Source organism: Ovis canadensis, chromosome 2 (assembly GCF_042477335.2).
Source record: "Ovis canadensis isolate MfBH-ARS-UI-01 breed Bighorn chromosome 2, ARS-UI_OviCan_v2, whole genome shotgun sequence".
Taxonomy (NCBI): Eukaryota; Metazoa; Chordata; class Mammalia; order Artiodactyla; family Bovidae; genus Ovis; species Ovis canadensis.
Window position 1 is genome coordinate 122,848,969 of NC_091246.1, and position 13,108 is coordinate 122,862,076.

The 13,108-nt window shown below is 42.6% G+C and overlaps 1 pseudogene; it reads right to left on the reverse strand.

The window, feature by feature from the left end:
* Positions 1-3,178: 3,178 nt before the first annotated feature.
* LOC138432741 (glutaredoxin-1 pseudogene) lies at positions 3,179-3,744 on the reverse strand (annotated as a pseudogene).
* Positions 3,745-13,108: the final 9,364 nt, after the last annotated feature.

The following is a 13,108-nucleotide window of genomic DNA, read 5'->3' on the forward strand; positions in this document are numbered from 1 at the left end:
AAAGTTACTGTGCTGATTGATCCTAACAGCCCAGAGGAAATCAGACTACTACTCCATGACGGAGGTAAGGAATTATATATCTGGAATACAGGAGTCCTCTTAGGATATCTCAGTATTTCCATGCCTTGTGATTAAGGTCAATGGAAAACTATAACTCAGTCCAGGCATGACTACTTATGGCCCAGACCCTTCAGGAATGAAGGTTTGAGTCACCTCAACAGGTAAAGAACCAGGACCAGCTGAGGTTCTCACTGAAGGCAAAGTGAATACAGAATGGATCATAGAAGAAGGCAGCTATAAATACCATCTACAACCACACACATACAAGTACTGATACATATAGTTTCCATGTTGAGGAGCTCAGGACGCATAACTGGGAGCCTGATGAGGGTCTCAAAGGCAACAATTATGGTATCATCCAGGGCTGGGATCTCCTCTGGATCCTCTGCCAGGCTCCCATTTTTTGGCAGAATTCATCCCTGCTGAACTCCCAGTGACTTGTCTCTTCGAGGCCCAAAGGCATGTCCTGAGCCCTTCCTAAAGTGCTGGTCTCCAGCCATTTCGGCACCAGGGACTGGTTTCGTAGAAGACAGTTTTCCCACAGACAAAAGGTGGGGGGTGGTTTCGGGATGGTGCAAGCACAGTAGGGTTCTTGCTCCTATGAGAATCCGATGCTGCCACTGATCTAACAGGAGGCAGAGCTCAGGCAGTAATGCAAGCAATGGGGAGTGGCTGTAAATACAGATGAAGCTTCACTCACTCACCCACCACTCACCTCTTGCTGTGGAGCCCAGTTCCTAACAGGCCACAGACTGGTACTGGTTGGTGGCCCAGGGGTTGCGGACCCTTGTCTTAAAGGGCTCACTGATTAGGTTAGGATGATCCCCCTTTTAATTAACCTAAAGTTGATTGATTAAGGACCTTAATTACATCAGCAAAGCCCTTCAGCTTTGCCATATGATGAAATCAAATTATGAATGTCAAAAAAAATTATGAATGTAAAATCCCATCATACACACAAATCCCAGCCACACTCATGGGGAGAAAATTATAAGGGGCATACACACCAAGGGGAAGGAAACTTGGGGGCCATCCTAGACTTCTACCTAACACAAGTTGATTTTTTTAAATAAAGCAGTTAATTAAATTGTGCTCAGTCTTAGTTGAGGCATGTGGTATCTAGTTCCCTGACCAGGGATCAAACCCAGGCCCCTTGCATTGGTAGTATGGAATCTTAGCCACTGGACTACTAGTGAAGTCCCACAAGTTGACTTTTTTTTAAAAAAAAATTTAAGTATATAATCAAACTGCATTTTGGAAACCATGTTGCTTTCTCTTGTCTTGAGTTTCTAATGTGAACAAGGTCCAGGACTAAGTTTGAGGACAGATAGAGCAAAACATGTTTGTATTTTCTGGCTGTTTCATCACAGACCGCATACATCCCAAAGAAAAGCAGCAACAGACAGCAGCATATGCTAAGCAGTAGGTCAGGTGTATAAAATAAAAGCGCTCTCAGGGTTTAGAGAAGGAAGTCAGCACAGGATAGGAGTGACAGAATGAGGTTAACATTTGAATTAGGTCTTGAAATTGAACTGAACAAATATTTATTAAGCCCTGAGTGACTCTGTGAGGGTAGAAAGATGAATCAGTCTCTGCCTTCCAGGAATATGTAGCCTGGAGGGAGAGACAAATATTGAACCAAATGAAAGTGGGCAGGTTAAAAATCGGTAGACTAGAAGTAGAATACGCAGGGAAGAATCCCCATAAATTGTCAAGGATAGTCTGCAGAAAAGGGGAGAAACAAGAAACGGCAAAGCTGAAGGGCAGGGCGCAAGGAGAAGGAATGACGAGAGAGAAGACCAAGCCTCAGGGTCTTGTACACCTTGCTACTTAATTTTCACTTATCCATAAGAGTCAGGGGAATTCTTCAAGGGGCTTGGAGAGGGGAGCGGAGAGCAATAAAGGCACAAAGTATGATTTTGTTTCCTGCGTTTCTTCAATTACCCCTGGGAAAGCTGATTAATGTCTCTAAGCCTCTGGTGCATCTGTTTAGCTGGGATAATAGTAGTTTCTATTGCTGAGGTGTTGATGAGACAGTTAATGGAATATTCTGTGCAAAGCCTTGATAGTTTCTTTTCTTTTTTTTTTTTTTCTTACTCAGTGAAAGACAATAGCATGTGCCTTTATTTATAATGGCAGGAGGTACGGACGTGGAGAAAAACACCTGAAATTGGTTTATTTTGCATTGATGACACTCCTTAAAGTCTTGAGAATGCAGAATTGGGCAAAAATCACTGTATGATCCATGGGTACTTCTTTAATAGAGAAGAAATTAACCATTCATACTTGCGTCTACAGAAAGAAATTAACTTACTCTTGCAATTCGAGACTCCTTCACAATAAGGAAGTCTTAAGTTCTCATAGAGTGAGGGGGGAAGAGGGGAGAGAGATAATCATCTAGAACAGTGTTTCCCAAACTTGGCTGTTTTCACAGACATTTTTGGGGGGAGGGGGATACAGGTTTTCTACGTAACATTTAAATGTTTATGTTTTCCTTCTGTGTGTCATCTAAACAATATATGCTTGTTCAGGATTCCCTGGACACCATCTGACCTAACAGTGTTGCCATATGGTCACCGCACCTACAGTTAGACCTCTGATCCCTGGAGCACCAAGTGAAGACCAACTGTGCTTAACTTTTCACGTGGTTTCTCTCGGATTGAAAGACAGAACAGACAGAACCGTCGAACATTTCCTGTGAGATCTGTGAGTTGTCAGGGTTCAGGGCAGTGGTTCACAGCAGTGACTCTCAAAGCAGAAAGGGGTGGGGTGGGTTGGAGATGGTGGCCTGGGAAGACACCTTCTGAAAAAGCACACTCAAAATGCCTGTTGATTTCATAACGCAAATTCTAGGACATCAAACTCAACAAAATAATTTTCAGGCAGTAGCAGAAAACCAACTCTAGCTTCGTGCTTGGGGGCCTGAGATACACTTGGTTGAGAAACACAGGTGTTGGAGGTAGAGGCATCCCAGCTCGAGGAGACCCTTGGTAAGAACATGTGCCAAAGAGAAGGACCATCTTTTGGGTCAGTGAGTGAATCCTAAGCATATCTTGTCATGGTCCCTGGGAACCCAAAGGGCCAATCCACAAGAAACCCAAGACATCCATCAGACCTGTTATTTTGGGCAAGTTGGTCCATTTTTAATACTGAGTCAAAAGAAGCTGTTGACTTCCCTTCCCCTTTTATTGAGGTTAACATATTTCAGTAAACAGTTGCTGTAACTGGGTACAGTCACCCCAGGTCCATCCTCCAGGAACTGCTGTCATTATCTGCAATGCCATCCTGTCCTCAAGGGGGATATCAGCCTGGGTCTGCTCTGTAATTATTGCAGGGCTCCAATTTGCATTAGCCGTGTCAACAGTTCCCCTCTCTTGTGCATATTTACTAGATCAGTGCATCCACCTATGCACTCTTGACCAATGAAGACTCGAGGTACCGTTCTGGCTCCAGTGAGCTGCTCCAAGTAATCTTGAATCTCACTGGTGTTACTGGCGGCTGTAATATCGACAAATTCCAAAAGCCCTTGTTTGAAGGGCAGTTGGCTGAGAAGCTCCTGAGTCTTTCTGCAGTAGGGGCAGGTGGGCTTGATGAACACGACCACCTTCCCAGGCTGGATCTTGCTGTTGACGAACGCTTGAGCCATGCCGCCTCCCTCCGGGGGGTACACCTCCACTGTAGGTAGAGCTTTGGAGTCCTTGATAGTTTCAAAGGGCCAATATTCTGACAGTGATGAGTATTTAGCTACTTTGGTCACAGGTGAAGAATCTTTAGGTCAAAAATTAGTAAAGTGTTGGGAGAGGGGAAATTGGGTGAAGAGGGTTAAAAGGTATAAACATCCATTAAGTCCTGGGACTTCCCTGGTAGTCTAGTCGTTAAGAATTCTCCTGCCAGTGTAGGGGACACAGGTTGGATCCCTGGCTGAAGATGGGGGAAGATCCCGCATGACATGGGGCAGTTAGGCCTGCTCACTACAATTACTGAGCCCATGCTCTAGAGCCCGTGAGCCACAACTGCTGAAGGCCGCATGCCCGAGAGCCTGTGCTTTGCAGCAAAGACCCACTGCAGTCAAGAATTTAAAAAAAAAAAAAAAAAAAGGTAAGTCCTAGGGATGTAACTTTACAGCATGGTGACTATAGTTAACAATACTGTTTAATATATTTGAAAGTTGCTAAAAAAAAGTAGATTTTAAAAATTCTTATCACAAGGGAAAAAATGTAACTGCCTGTGGTGATGGATGTTAACTAGACCTTTCATAGTGTTCATTTTGTAATAGATACATATATCTAATCATTATGCTGTACACCTGAAACCAATGCAATGTTACATGTCAATTATATTTCAACAAAGCTGGAGAAAAAACATGGTAAAGTGTAACATTGTAGTGCTGTTTTTGCAGGGAGGGAGACCCTTTCCAGGGCCTGAGAATAGATTCTTGTCTAACATTCAGAAATGAGTTGTCAGGGGAGACACACGTGCTGACAAAGCATGAGACTCACTGGGAAGGGGTGACTGAGCAGAGAGCAGCAGGGTAAGGGAACCCAGGAGGACTGCTCTGCCTGTGGCTTGCAGTCTCAGGTTTTACGGTGATGGAGTTAGTTTCTGGGTCATCTCTGGCCAGTGACTTTGCTTGGCCCATAGTCTGACCCAAAGTCCTTCCTGGCTCATCTCTCCATCAAGATGGATTCCAGCTTGAAGGGTTCTGGGAGACTGGTCATCTCCTCCGTCTTTGGGCCCCTCCCGAATTCTCCCAGTTAGTTTTTGGCAACAGCACCATGTTCCCTAGTGGGACCTCCTGTTGTGAAACTCTCAGGCGCTAGGGTCTGACAGAGGCAGGTGGTTTTGGTCAACAGTTCTCTAACGATATTAAGGAATGAAGTCACTTTTAAATGTGTTTAAAAGTATTTGAAAAACTGAAGGTGGAAACTTTTTAAAGTCATAACAAATTTAATATAAAATTATATATTCTCATTATTTTAAAAATATTCAAACTCAAAGAGGTACAAAGAAGAAATTAGTGACTCTCCTGAAATTCTACCAGTTGGGAAAAAAAATCAGTGTTAACTTATGGTGATCGTAGTTCTGGACATAACTCTGTTACGAGCGGGACATGACTTAGTGACAAAACCACTAGCCACCATGTGACCCAGAAATTCCAATTCTAGGTGCATACTCTAAAGAACTGAAATACTTGTCCACACAAAGCCTTGCATATGAATGTTCATAGCAGCATTATTCATAATAACCTGAAAGGAGAACGACCCACATATCCATCAGCTGATGGATGGATGAACAAAATGTGATATAACCGTTCACACAGCGAAATATTATTTGACCATAAAGTGGGACTGACACATGCCACACATGGATGAACCTTCAAAAAATTATGCTACATGAAAGGAGGCAGAGACAAAAGCCCGCACGTTGTACGAGTCCATGTATTGATACATATCAAATGTCCAGAATAGACAAATCCATCATAGATAAACAGTTGCCATAGGATGTAGGGGAGAAGCAAATGAGTGACTGTGAATGGATGGGAGGTTTCTCTTTGGGGCAATAAAAATGTTCTGGAAGCAGATTACAGTAATGGTTGCAAAACTCTTTAAATATTGAAATCCATTAAGTTGTATACTTTAAACATGTGAATTTTATGGCATGTAAACTATACCTCAATAAAGCAGGTTTTGTGTTTTTTTTCCCAAGGGAAAAAAAAAAAAAAGCAAGTTTCAGGACTTCCCTGGTAGTCTAGTGCTTCGACTGCAGGGGGCACAGGTTCGAACCCTGCTGGGGAATTAAGATCTCACAAGCCGAATGGCCAAACATAAAACAAAGACTTCTCCATGCCAAATTCAATAACAGAAAACTATAGAGCAATGTCTACAAAAGTCTAAGGGAAAGATTGGCGTGTGAATAGTATACACAGCTAAGATATCTCTTCAAATACAAAAGCAACAGAAAGGCTCCTGGAAAAGCTACCCAAAATGAAATCTAGCCAAATAAGAAAGATTCAAGTGAAAGAATTCAACAACACAGAAGTCAAGGTAAAAAGATTGCAGGTGAAAATGGAATCAAGTTAAATACAGAACCAAGGACTGGCATGGGGAATGGGGGGCAGGAGGGAGGCTCAAGGAAAGGATATATATATTGCATGCATACATGCTCAGTCGCTTCAGTCCTGTCCAACTCTTTGTGACCCTATGGACTGTAGCCCATCAGGCTCCTCTGTCCATGGGATTCTCCAGGCAAGAATACTGGAGTGGGTTGCCGTGCCCTCCTCCAGGGAATCTTCCCCACCCAGGGATCTAACTTGCATCTCTTATGTCTCCTGCATTATCTGGCAGGTTCTTTACCACCAGTACCACCTGGGAAGCCCATTTATATACATATATGCTTAGAGCTAATTTGCATTGTTGTAGGGCAGAAACCAACAAAACATGAAATCAATTATCTTCCATACAAAAAAGTATAGAAATAAATCAGGCTGGGAAAATATAGGACCAAGATTAAACAATGTGGGAAGTATGATTTGGAATAAAACATAAATGTCACCAACCAGAGTACTTGGCCTACTCAATCAGTAGAAACTGATTACAGGTCACACAAGAAATTCAGGCAAGGCTTTATGGAGGCCTCTGCTGCAGCAAGAGGGAGCGAGAAAAAGTAACAGCTTCCCTTGGTTGCTTGCTCACTTGGGGAGTGAGTGGAGGTCAAACTTGATCCTAATATGGGGTGATGTTAGAATGTGTCCAGGGGACAGGCTGGAGGGGTGGCTTAAGTGGCTTATAACACCACTAAATGGTGTTTATGCACGGGGCATGCTCAGTACTCTGCTTTTTGCTCCTGGATCCTCAGAAGTGGCAGTGGGGATATTTGCTCTCTTTGTAGCCCATTGTTCAGAATTTGTCCCAGCTGTGTATGAATGCGGTTATTTTTAGTTCCTTAGAGTTTCTTTGTATTTCTTTGCTCTAGCAGAAGTTTGTACAGGTGCAAGCACTGCAGCAAAGGGTCCCAGGTCCCAAACAAAGGAAGGTCATGGACTCCCGTCCTTTAGAGATGATGAGAAAAATGTTAAACTTCCTTCCTCTTCCCCTCCTTCTACATTTTGACGTTACTGCATGTGAGTGTGCTCAGTCACCTCAGTCATGTCCAACTCTGCAATCCCGTGGTCTACTCCAGGGGATCTTCCCACCCAGGGATCGAACCTGAATCTCCTGCATTGCAGGCAGATTTAACTTTGTTAATTTGTATGTATTTCTAAGGTGGTGAGCAGAGCCTCTAGGTTGGACTGTCTTTCAGAAGCAAACAACTGTGTCATTTCAATGGCTCAGCGATGCAGGTATGCAGAGGTGCCGACTTTCCGCACCCAACACTTGTCCTGGGGCTTGGCTTCACACTGTCACCTAGAGACATGGACTAACCGAGGGTCACTGTCCTGTAGCCTCAACACTGGGGACACCTGGCCCTACCTCTCAATACTCCAGGGAATAAGCTGCTGAGTGAGGTTCACACAGGCTGTGAAATTCTATGAAATTCACCAGAAGTGACCCCTATCACTTTGACTCCCAGGAGGGCATAATTTCAGATGTTCCTGGTAGAGAGGGAAGGACTAGATTCGGGCAAGCTCTAGAAGGGTCATCTGTGGCCTTGAAGATATCACTGAGATGCAAAGAGTCAGGGGTGGCAGAGACTCCTGCACCGCTAGTGTTGTTGTTTTTTAATTATGAAAGTAAGACAACACATTTATAGGAGACTTGGAAAATATAGAACAAGGTTACTTATAGTTCCACTATAAAAGATTTTTAGTTGGTGTTTCAATATTAAACCCTTAAAAATTAATAGAATGAACATATAGAGAAGGAGAATATAACAAACCTGAAAAGGACTGTGAACCAATTCAGCATAATTAAGATTTATACAGTTTTTATACAATGGTAGGATACAAATTCTATTCAAGTTCCCATAGACTGTAAACTAGGAGACACTAAGGACTTTCCTGGTGGTTAAGTGGTTATGAATCTGTGTGCCAGTGCAGGACACATGGGTTTGATCCCTGGTCTGGGAAAATTCCACACGCCAACAGGGCAACAAAGCCCGCACACTGCAACTACTGAGCCTGTGCTCTAGAGCCTGGGGACCACAAGAAGAAGCTACTGAAGTGAGAAGTCTTAGCATTGAAACTGGAGAGTAGCTCCCACTGGCCACAACTAGAGAAAACCTGTGCAGCAATGAAGACCCAGCATAGCCAAAAATAATTGATTGATTGATTGATTTTAAAAAAGAACCTAGGAGATACTAGAACATATCCAGGGACACTGAACAAGGTGCAAAAATTTCATGGTCTAAAAGTGCTGAAATCACACAGAGCCTGTTCTCCTATAATTGTGGAATTATGTTAGAAATCAGTATCAAAAGATATTTGAAAATAATTCGTATATTTTCAAGTGCAGTGAGCCATTTACCAGGAGAGATCTTCAACTTAGTCACCGAAAGCCTTAATAAAGTTAGACTAAAAAAAAAAAAATACACATACACAGAGATTTCAGAGAAGAAAAGCATTTAAATGATAAATTAGTATCAAAATGAGAGATTAACATTAAAAAATACTTTAAACAAATCCCATGTATTTGGAAATTAAACATCCACTTTTAAATGATTGATGTATCTTAACACAACATAACATGGGGAATTAGAAAATATTTGTAATAAAATGAAAAGAGAATTTGCCAGAATTGTTGCATGCAGCTGAAGTTGCTCAATGCAATTAACTACAATGTGGAGTCTTGAATAAGGGATGAAAACAAATTAGGGACACTAACATAAAATTTTGTGAAATTTGAACAGAATCTATATTTTATTAACTACTGTATCACTTGTTAAGTTCCTATTTTTGTTTTTTACAACATTGTGTTTCTTTATATTCTCACAATCAGACTAGAAGTTTCAAGCGCCATCCAAATTGTCTTGCACTCTCATGTTTTTGGAAGTCTTCCCTTTCCTGGGGCACCAGCTCCCACAGCCCTGACCCTGGGTGAGCCTCGGGGTCTCGTACGGGTCAGTGGCAGCCTTGCCATCCTCTCAGACCCTGTAAGAAGGTATATGACCGTGGTGTTCCCTGCACAGCTTGGGAACCCAGCTGCTCCTTTCCAAAGAAATCCATGTCTTTCGACAAATTCTTCACTTTCTCAAAGCAGCCAGGGTGGATTTTTGTCCCTTGAAATAGAGAACACTTACTGACAGAGTGGGCTGCCGTCTATGGGGTCGCACAGAGTCGGACATGACTGAAGCGACTTAGCCGCAGCAGCAGCAGCAACTGACAGGGTACTGTTATGGAGATGGCAGTTAGATGTCTGGGAAAACAGCCCATTCTCATTAACTTGTTCTGTGTCGAATGGGTAAGTCCCATGATAGAAAAGCCTGATTTCTGGGCTGGGCATAAAAGATTTCACCCTCAGCCCCCAAATGGGTCCCCTACCAGAATTACCCCTGATAGTCTGGCTTTTCCAAGACCTCTATTTCTTTTAAAAGAAATAATGCATCCTAGTAAATATGTAAGGACACATCCACACAAGCCCCATTTCTTTCTCAAAACTGAGGACTTGGGCTGTTTCTTCTATCAGTAATTGAGCACCACCTACAGCTCTGCCAGCACTTCAGGCTGAGAGATAGGAATAGCTTCTCGAGTACTAAACTACAGATAACTGCCAAACAATTTTGTGAAGGAAAGTGAGGTGCCAAGCAGTTTCTCGCTATAAAAAGGGTGTCTACAACCCACAGACTGGGAGAGAATATTTGCAAATCACGTATCTGACTTGTATCCAGGGTATATAAAGAATACTTGCAACTCACAATAAGAAAGGCAACTCAATTAAAATACGGGCACAAGATCCGTATAGATATTTCTCCAAAAAAGATCTGCAAATCAAAAATATACACATTAAAAGATATTACAGGAATGCAAATCAAAACCACAGTAAGATACCACTTCACACCCAAGTAGGATGCCTATCATTTAAAAAGAGAGACAATAACAAGTATCATTGAGGATGTGGATTAATTGCAGGGCTCATACATTGTTGGCCAGAGTATAAAATGGTGCATCCATTCTGGAAAACAGTCTGGCAGGTCCTCAAAAGGCTAAACCTAAGAGTTACCATCAGTTCAGTTCAGTTCAGTCGCTCAGTCGTGTCCAAATCTTTGTGACCCCAGGAATCGCAGCACGCCAGGCCTCCCTGTCCATCACCAACTCCCAGAGTTCACTCAGATTCATGTCCACTGAGTCAGTGATGCCATCCAGCCATCTCATCCTCTGTTGTCCCCTTCTCCTCCTGCCCTCAATCCCTCCAATATCAGAGTCTTTTCCAATGAGTCAACTCTTCGCATGAGGTGGCCAAAGTACGGGAGCTTCAGCTTTAGCATCATTCCTTCCAAAGAAATCCCAGGGTTGATCTTCAGAATGGACTGGTTGGATCTCCTTGCAGTCCAAGGGACTCTCAAGAGTCTTCTCCAACACCACAATTCAAAAGCATCAGTTCTTCAGCCCTCAGCCTTCTTCACAGTCTAACTCTCACATCCATACATGACCATAGGAAAAACCGTAGCCTTAACTAGACGGACCTTAGTCAGCAAAGTAATGTCTCTGCTTTTGAATATGCTATCTAGGTTGGTCATAACTTTCCTTCCAAGGAGTAAGCGTCTTTTAATTTCATGGCTGCAGTCACCATCTGCAGTGATTTTGGAGCCCAAAACAATGAAGTCTGACACTGTTACCACTGTTTCCCCATCTATTTCCCATGAAGTGATGCGACCAAATGCCATGATCTTCGTTTTCTGAATGTTGAGCTTTAAGCCAACTTTTTCACTCTCCTCTTTTACTTTCATCAAGAGACTTTTTAGCTCCTCTTCACTTTTTGCCATAAGGGTGGTGTCATCTGCATATCTGAGGTTATTGATATTTCTCCCGGCAAGCTTGATTCCAGCTTGTGCTTCTTCCAGTCCAGCGTTTCTCATGATGTACTCTGCATAGAAGTTAAATAAGCAGGGTGACAATATACAGCCTTGACGTACTTCTTTTCCTATTTGGAACCAGTCTGTTGTTCCATGTCCAGTTCTAACTGTTGCTTCCTGACCTGCATACAGATTTCTCAAGAGGCAGGTCAGGTGGTCTGGTATTCCCATCTCTTTCAGAATTTTCCACAGTTTATTGTGATCCACACAGTCAAAGGCTTTGGCATAGTCAATAAAGCAGAAGTAGATGGTTTTCTGGAACTCTCTTGCTTTTTCGATGATCCAGCAGATGTTGGCAATTTGATCTCTGGTTCCTCTGCCTTTTCTAAAACCAGCTTAAACATCAGGAAGTTCACGGTTCACGTATTGCTAAAGCCTGGCTTGGAGAATTTTGAGCATTACTTTACTAGCATGTGAGATGAGTGCAATTGTGCGGTAGTTTGAACATTCTTTGGCATTGCCTTTCTTTGGGATTGGAATGAAACTGACCTTTTCCAGTCCTGTGGCCACTGCTGAGTTTTCCAAATTTGCTGGCATATTGAGTGCAGCACTTTCACAGCATCATCTTTCAGGATTTGAAAGAGCGCAACTGGAATTACATCACCTCCACTAGCTTTGTTCATAGTGATGCTTCCTAAGGCCCACTTGACTTCACATGCCTGGATGTCTGGCTCTAGATGAGTGATCACACCATCGTGATTATCTTGGTCATGAAGATCTTTTTTGTACAGTTCTTCTGTGTATTCTTGCCATCTCTTCTTAATATCTTCTGCTTCTGTTAGGTCCATACCATTTCTGTCCTTTATTGAGCCCATCTTTGCATGAAATATTCCCTTAGTAGCTCTGATTTTCTTGAAGAGATCTCTAATCTTTCCCATTCTGTTGTTTTCCTCTATTTCTTTGCATTGATCGCTGAGGAAGGCTTTCTTATCTCTCCTTGCTATTCTTTGGAACTCTGCATTCAGATGCTTATATCTTTCCTTTGCTCCTTTGCTTTTCGCTTCTCTTCTTTTCACGGCTAATGTAAGGCCTCCCCAGACAGCCATTTTGCTTTTTTGCATTTCTTTTCCATGGGGATGGTCTTGATCCCTGTCTCCTGTACAATGTCACGAACCTCATTCCATAGTTCATCGGGCACTCTATCAGATCTAGGCCCTTAAATCTATTTCTCACTTCCACTGTATAATCATAAGGGATTTGATTTAGGTTATACCTGAATGGTCTAGTGGTTTTCCCTACTTTCTTCAATTTGAGTCTGAATTTGGCAATAAGGAGTTCATGATCTGAGCCACAGTCAGCTCCTGGTCTTATTTTTGTTGACTATATAGAGCTTCTCCATCTTTGGCTGCAAAGAATATAATCAGTCTGATTTCGGTGTTGACTGTCTGGTGATGCCCATGTGTAGAGTCTTCTCTTGTGTTGTTGGAAGAGGGTGTTTGCTATGACCAGTGCATTCTCTTGGCAAAACTCTGTTAGCCTTTGCCCTGCTTCTTTCCATATTCCAAGGCCAAATTTGCCTGTTACTCCAGGTGTTTCTTGACTTCCCTACTTTTGCATTCCAGTCCCCTATAATGAAAAGGACATCTTTTTTGGGTGTTAGTTCTAAAAGGTCTTGTAGGTTTTCATAGAACTGTTCAACTTCAGCTTCTTCAGAGTTACTGGTTGGGACATAGACTTGGATTACTGTGATATTGAATGGTTTGTTTGCCTTGGAAATGAACAGAGATCATTCTGTTGTTTTTGAGATTGCATCCAAGTACTGCATTTCAGACTCTTTTGTTGACCATGATGGCTACTCCATTTCTTCTGAGGGATTCCTGCCCACAGTAGTAGATATAATGGTCATCTGAGTTAAATTCACCCATTCCAGTCCATTTTAGTTCACTGATTCCTAGAATGTCGACGTTCACTCTTGCCATCTCCTGTTTGACCGCTTCCAATTTGCTTTGATTCATGGACCTAACATTCCAGGTTCCTATGCAATATTGCTCTTTACAGCATCAGACCTTGCTTCTATCACCAGTCACATCCACAGCTGGGT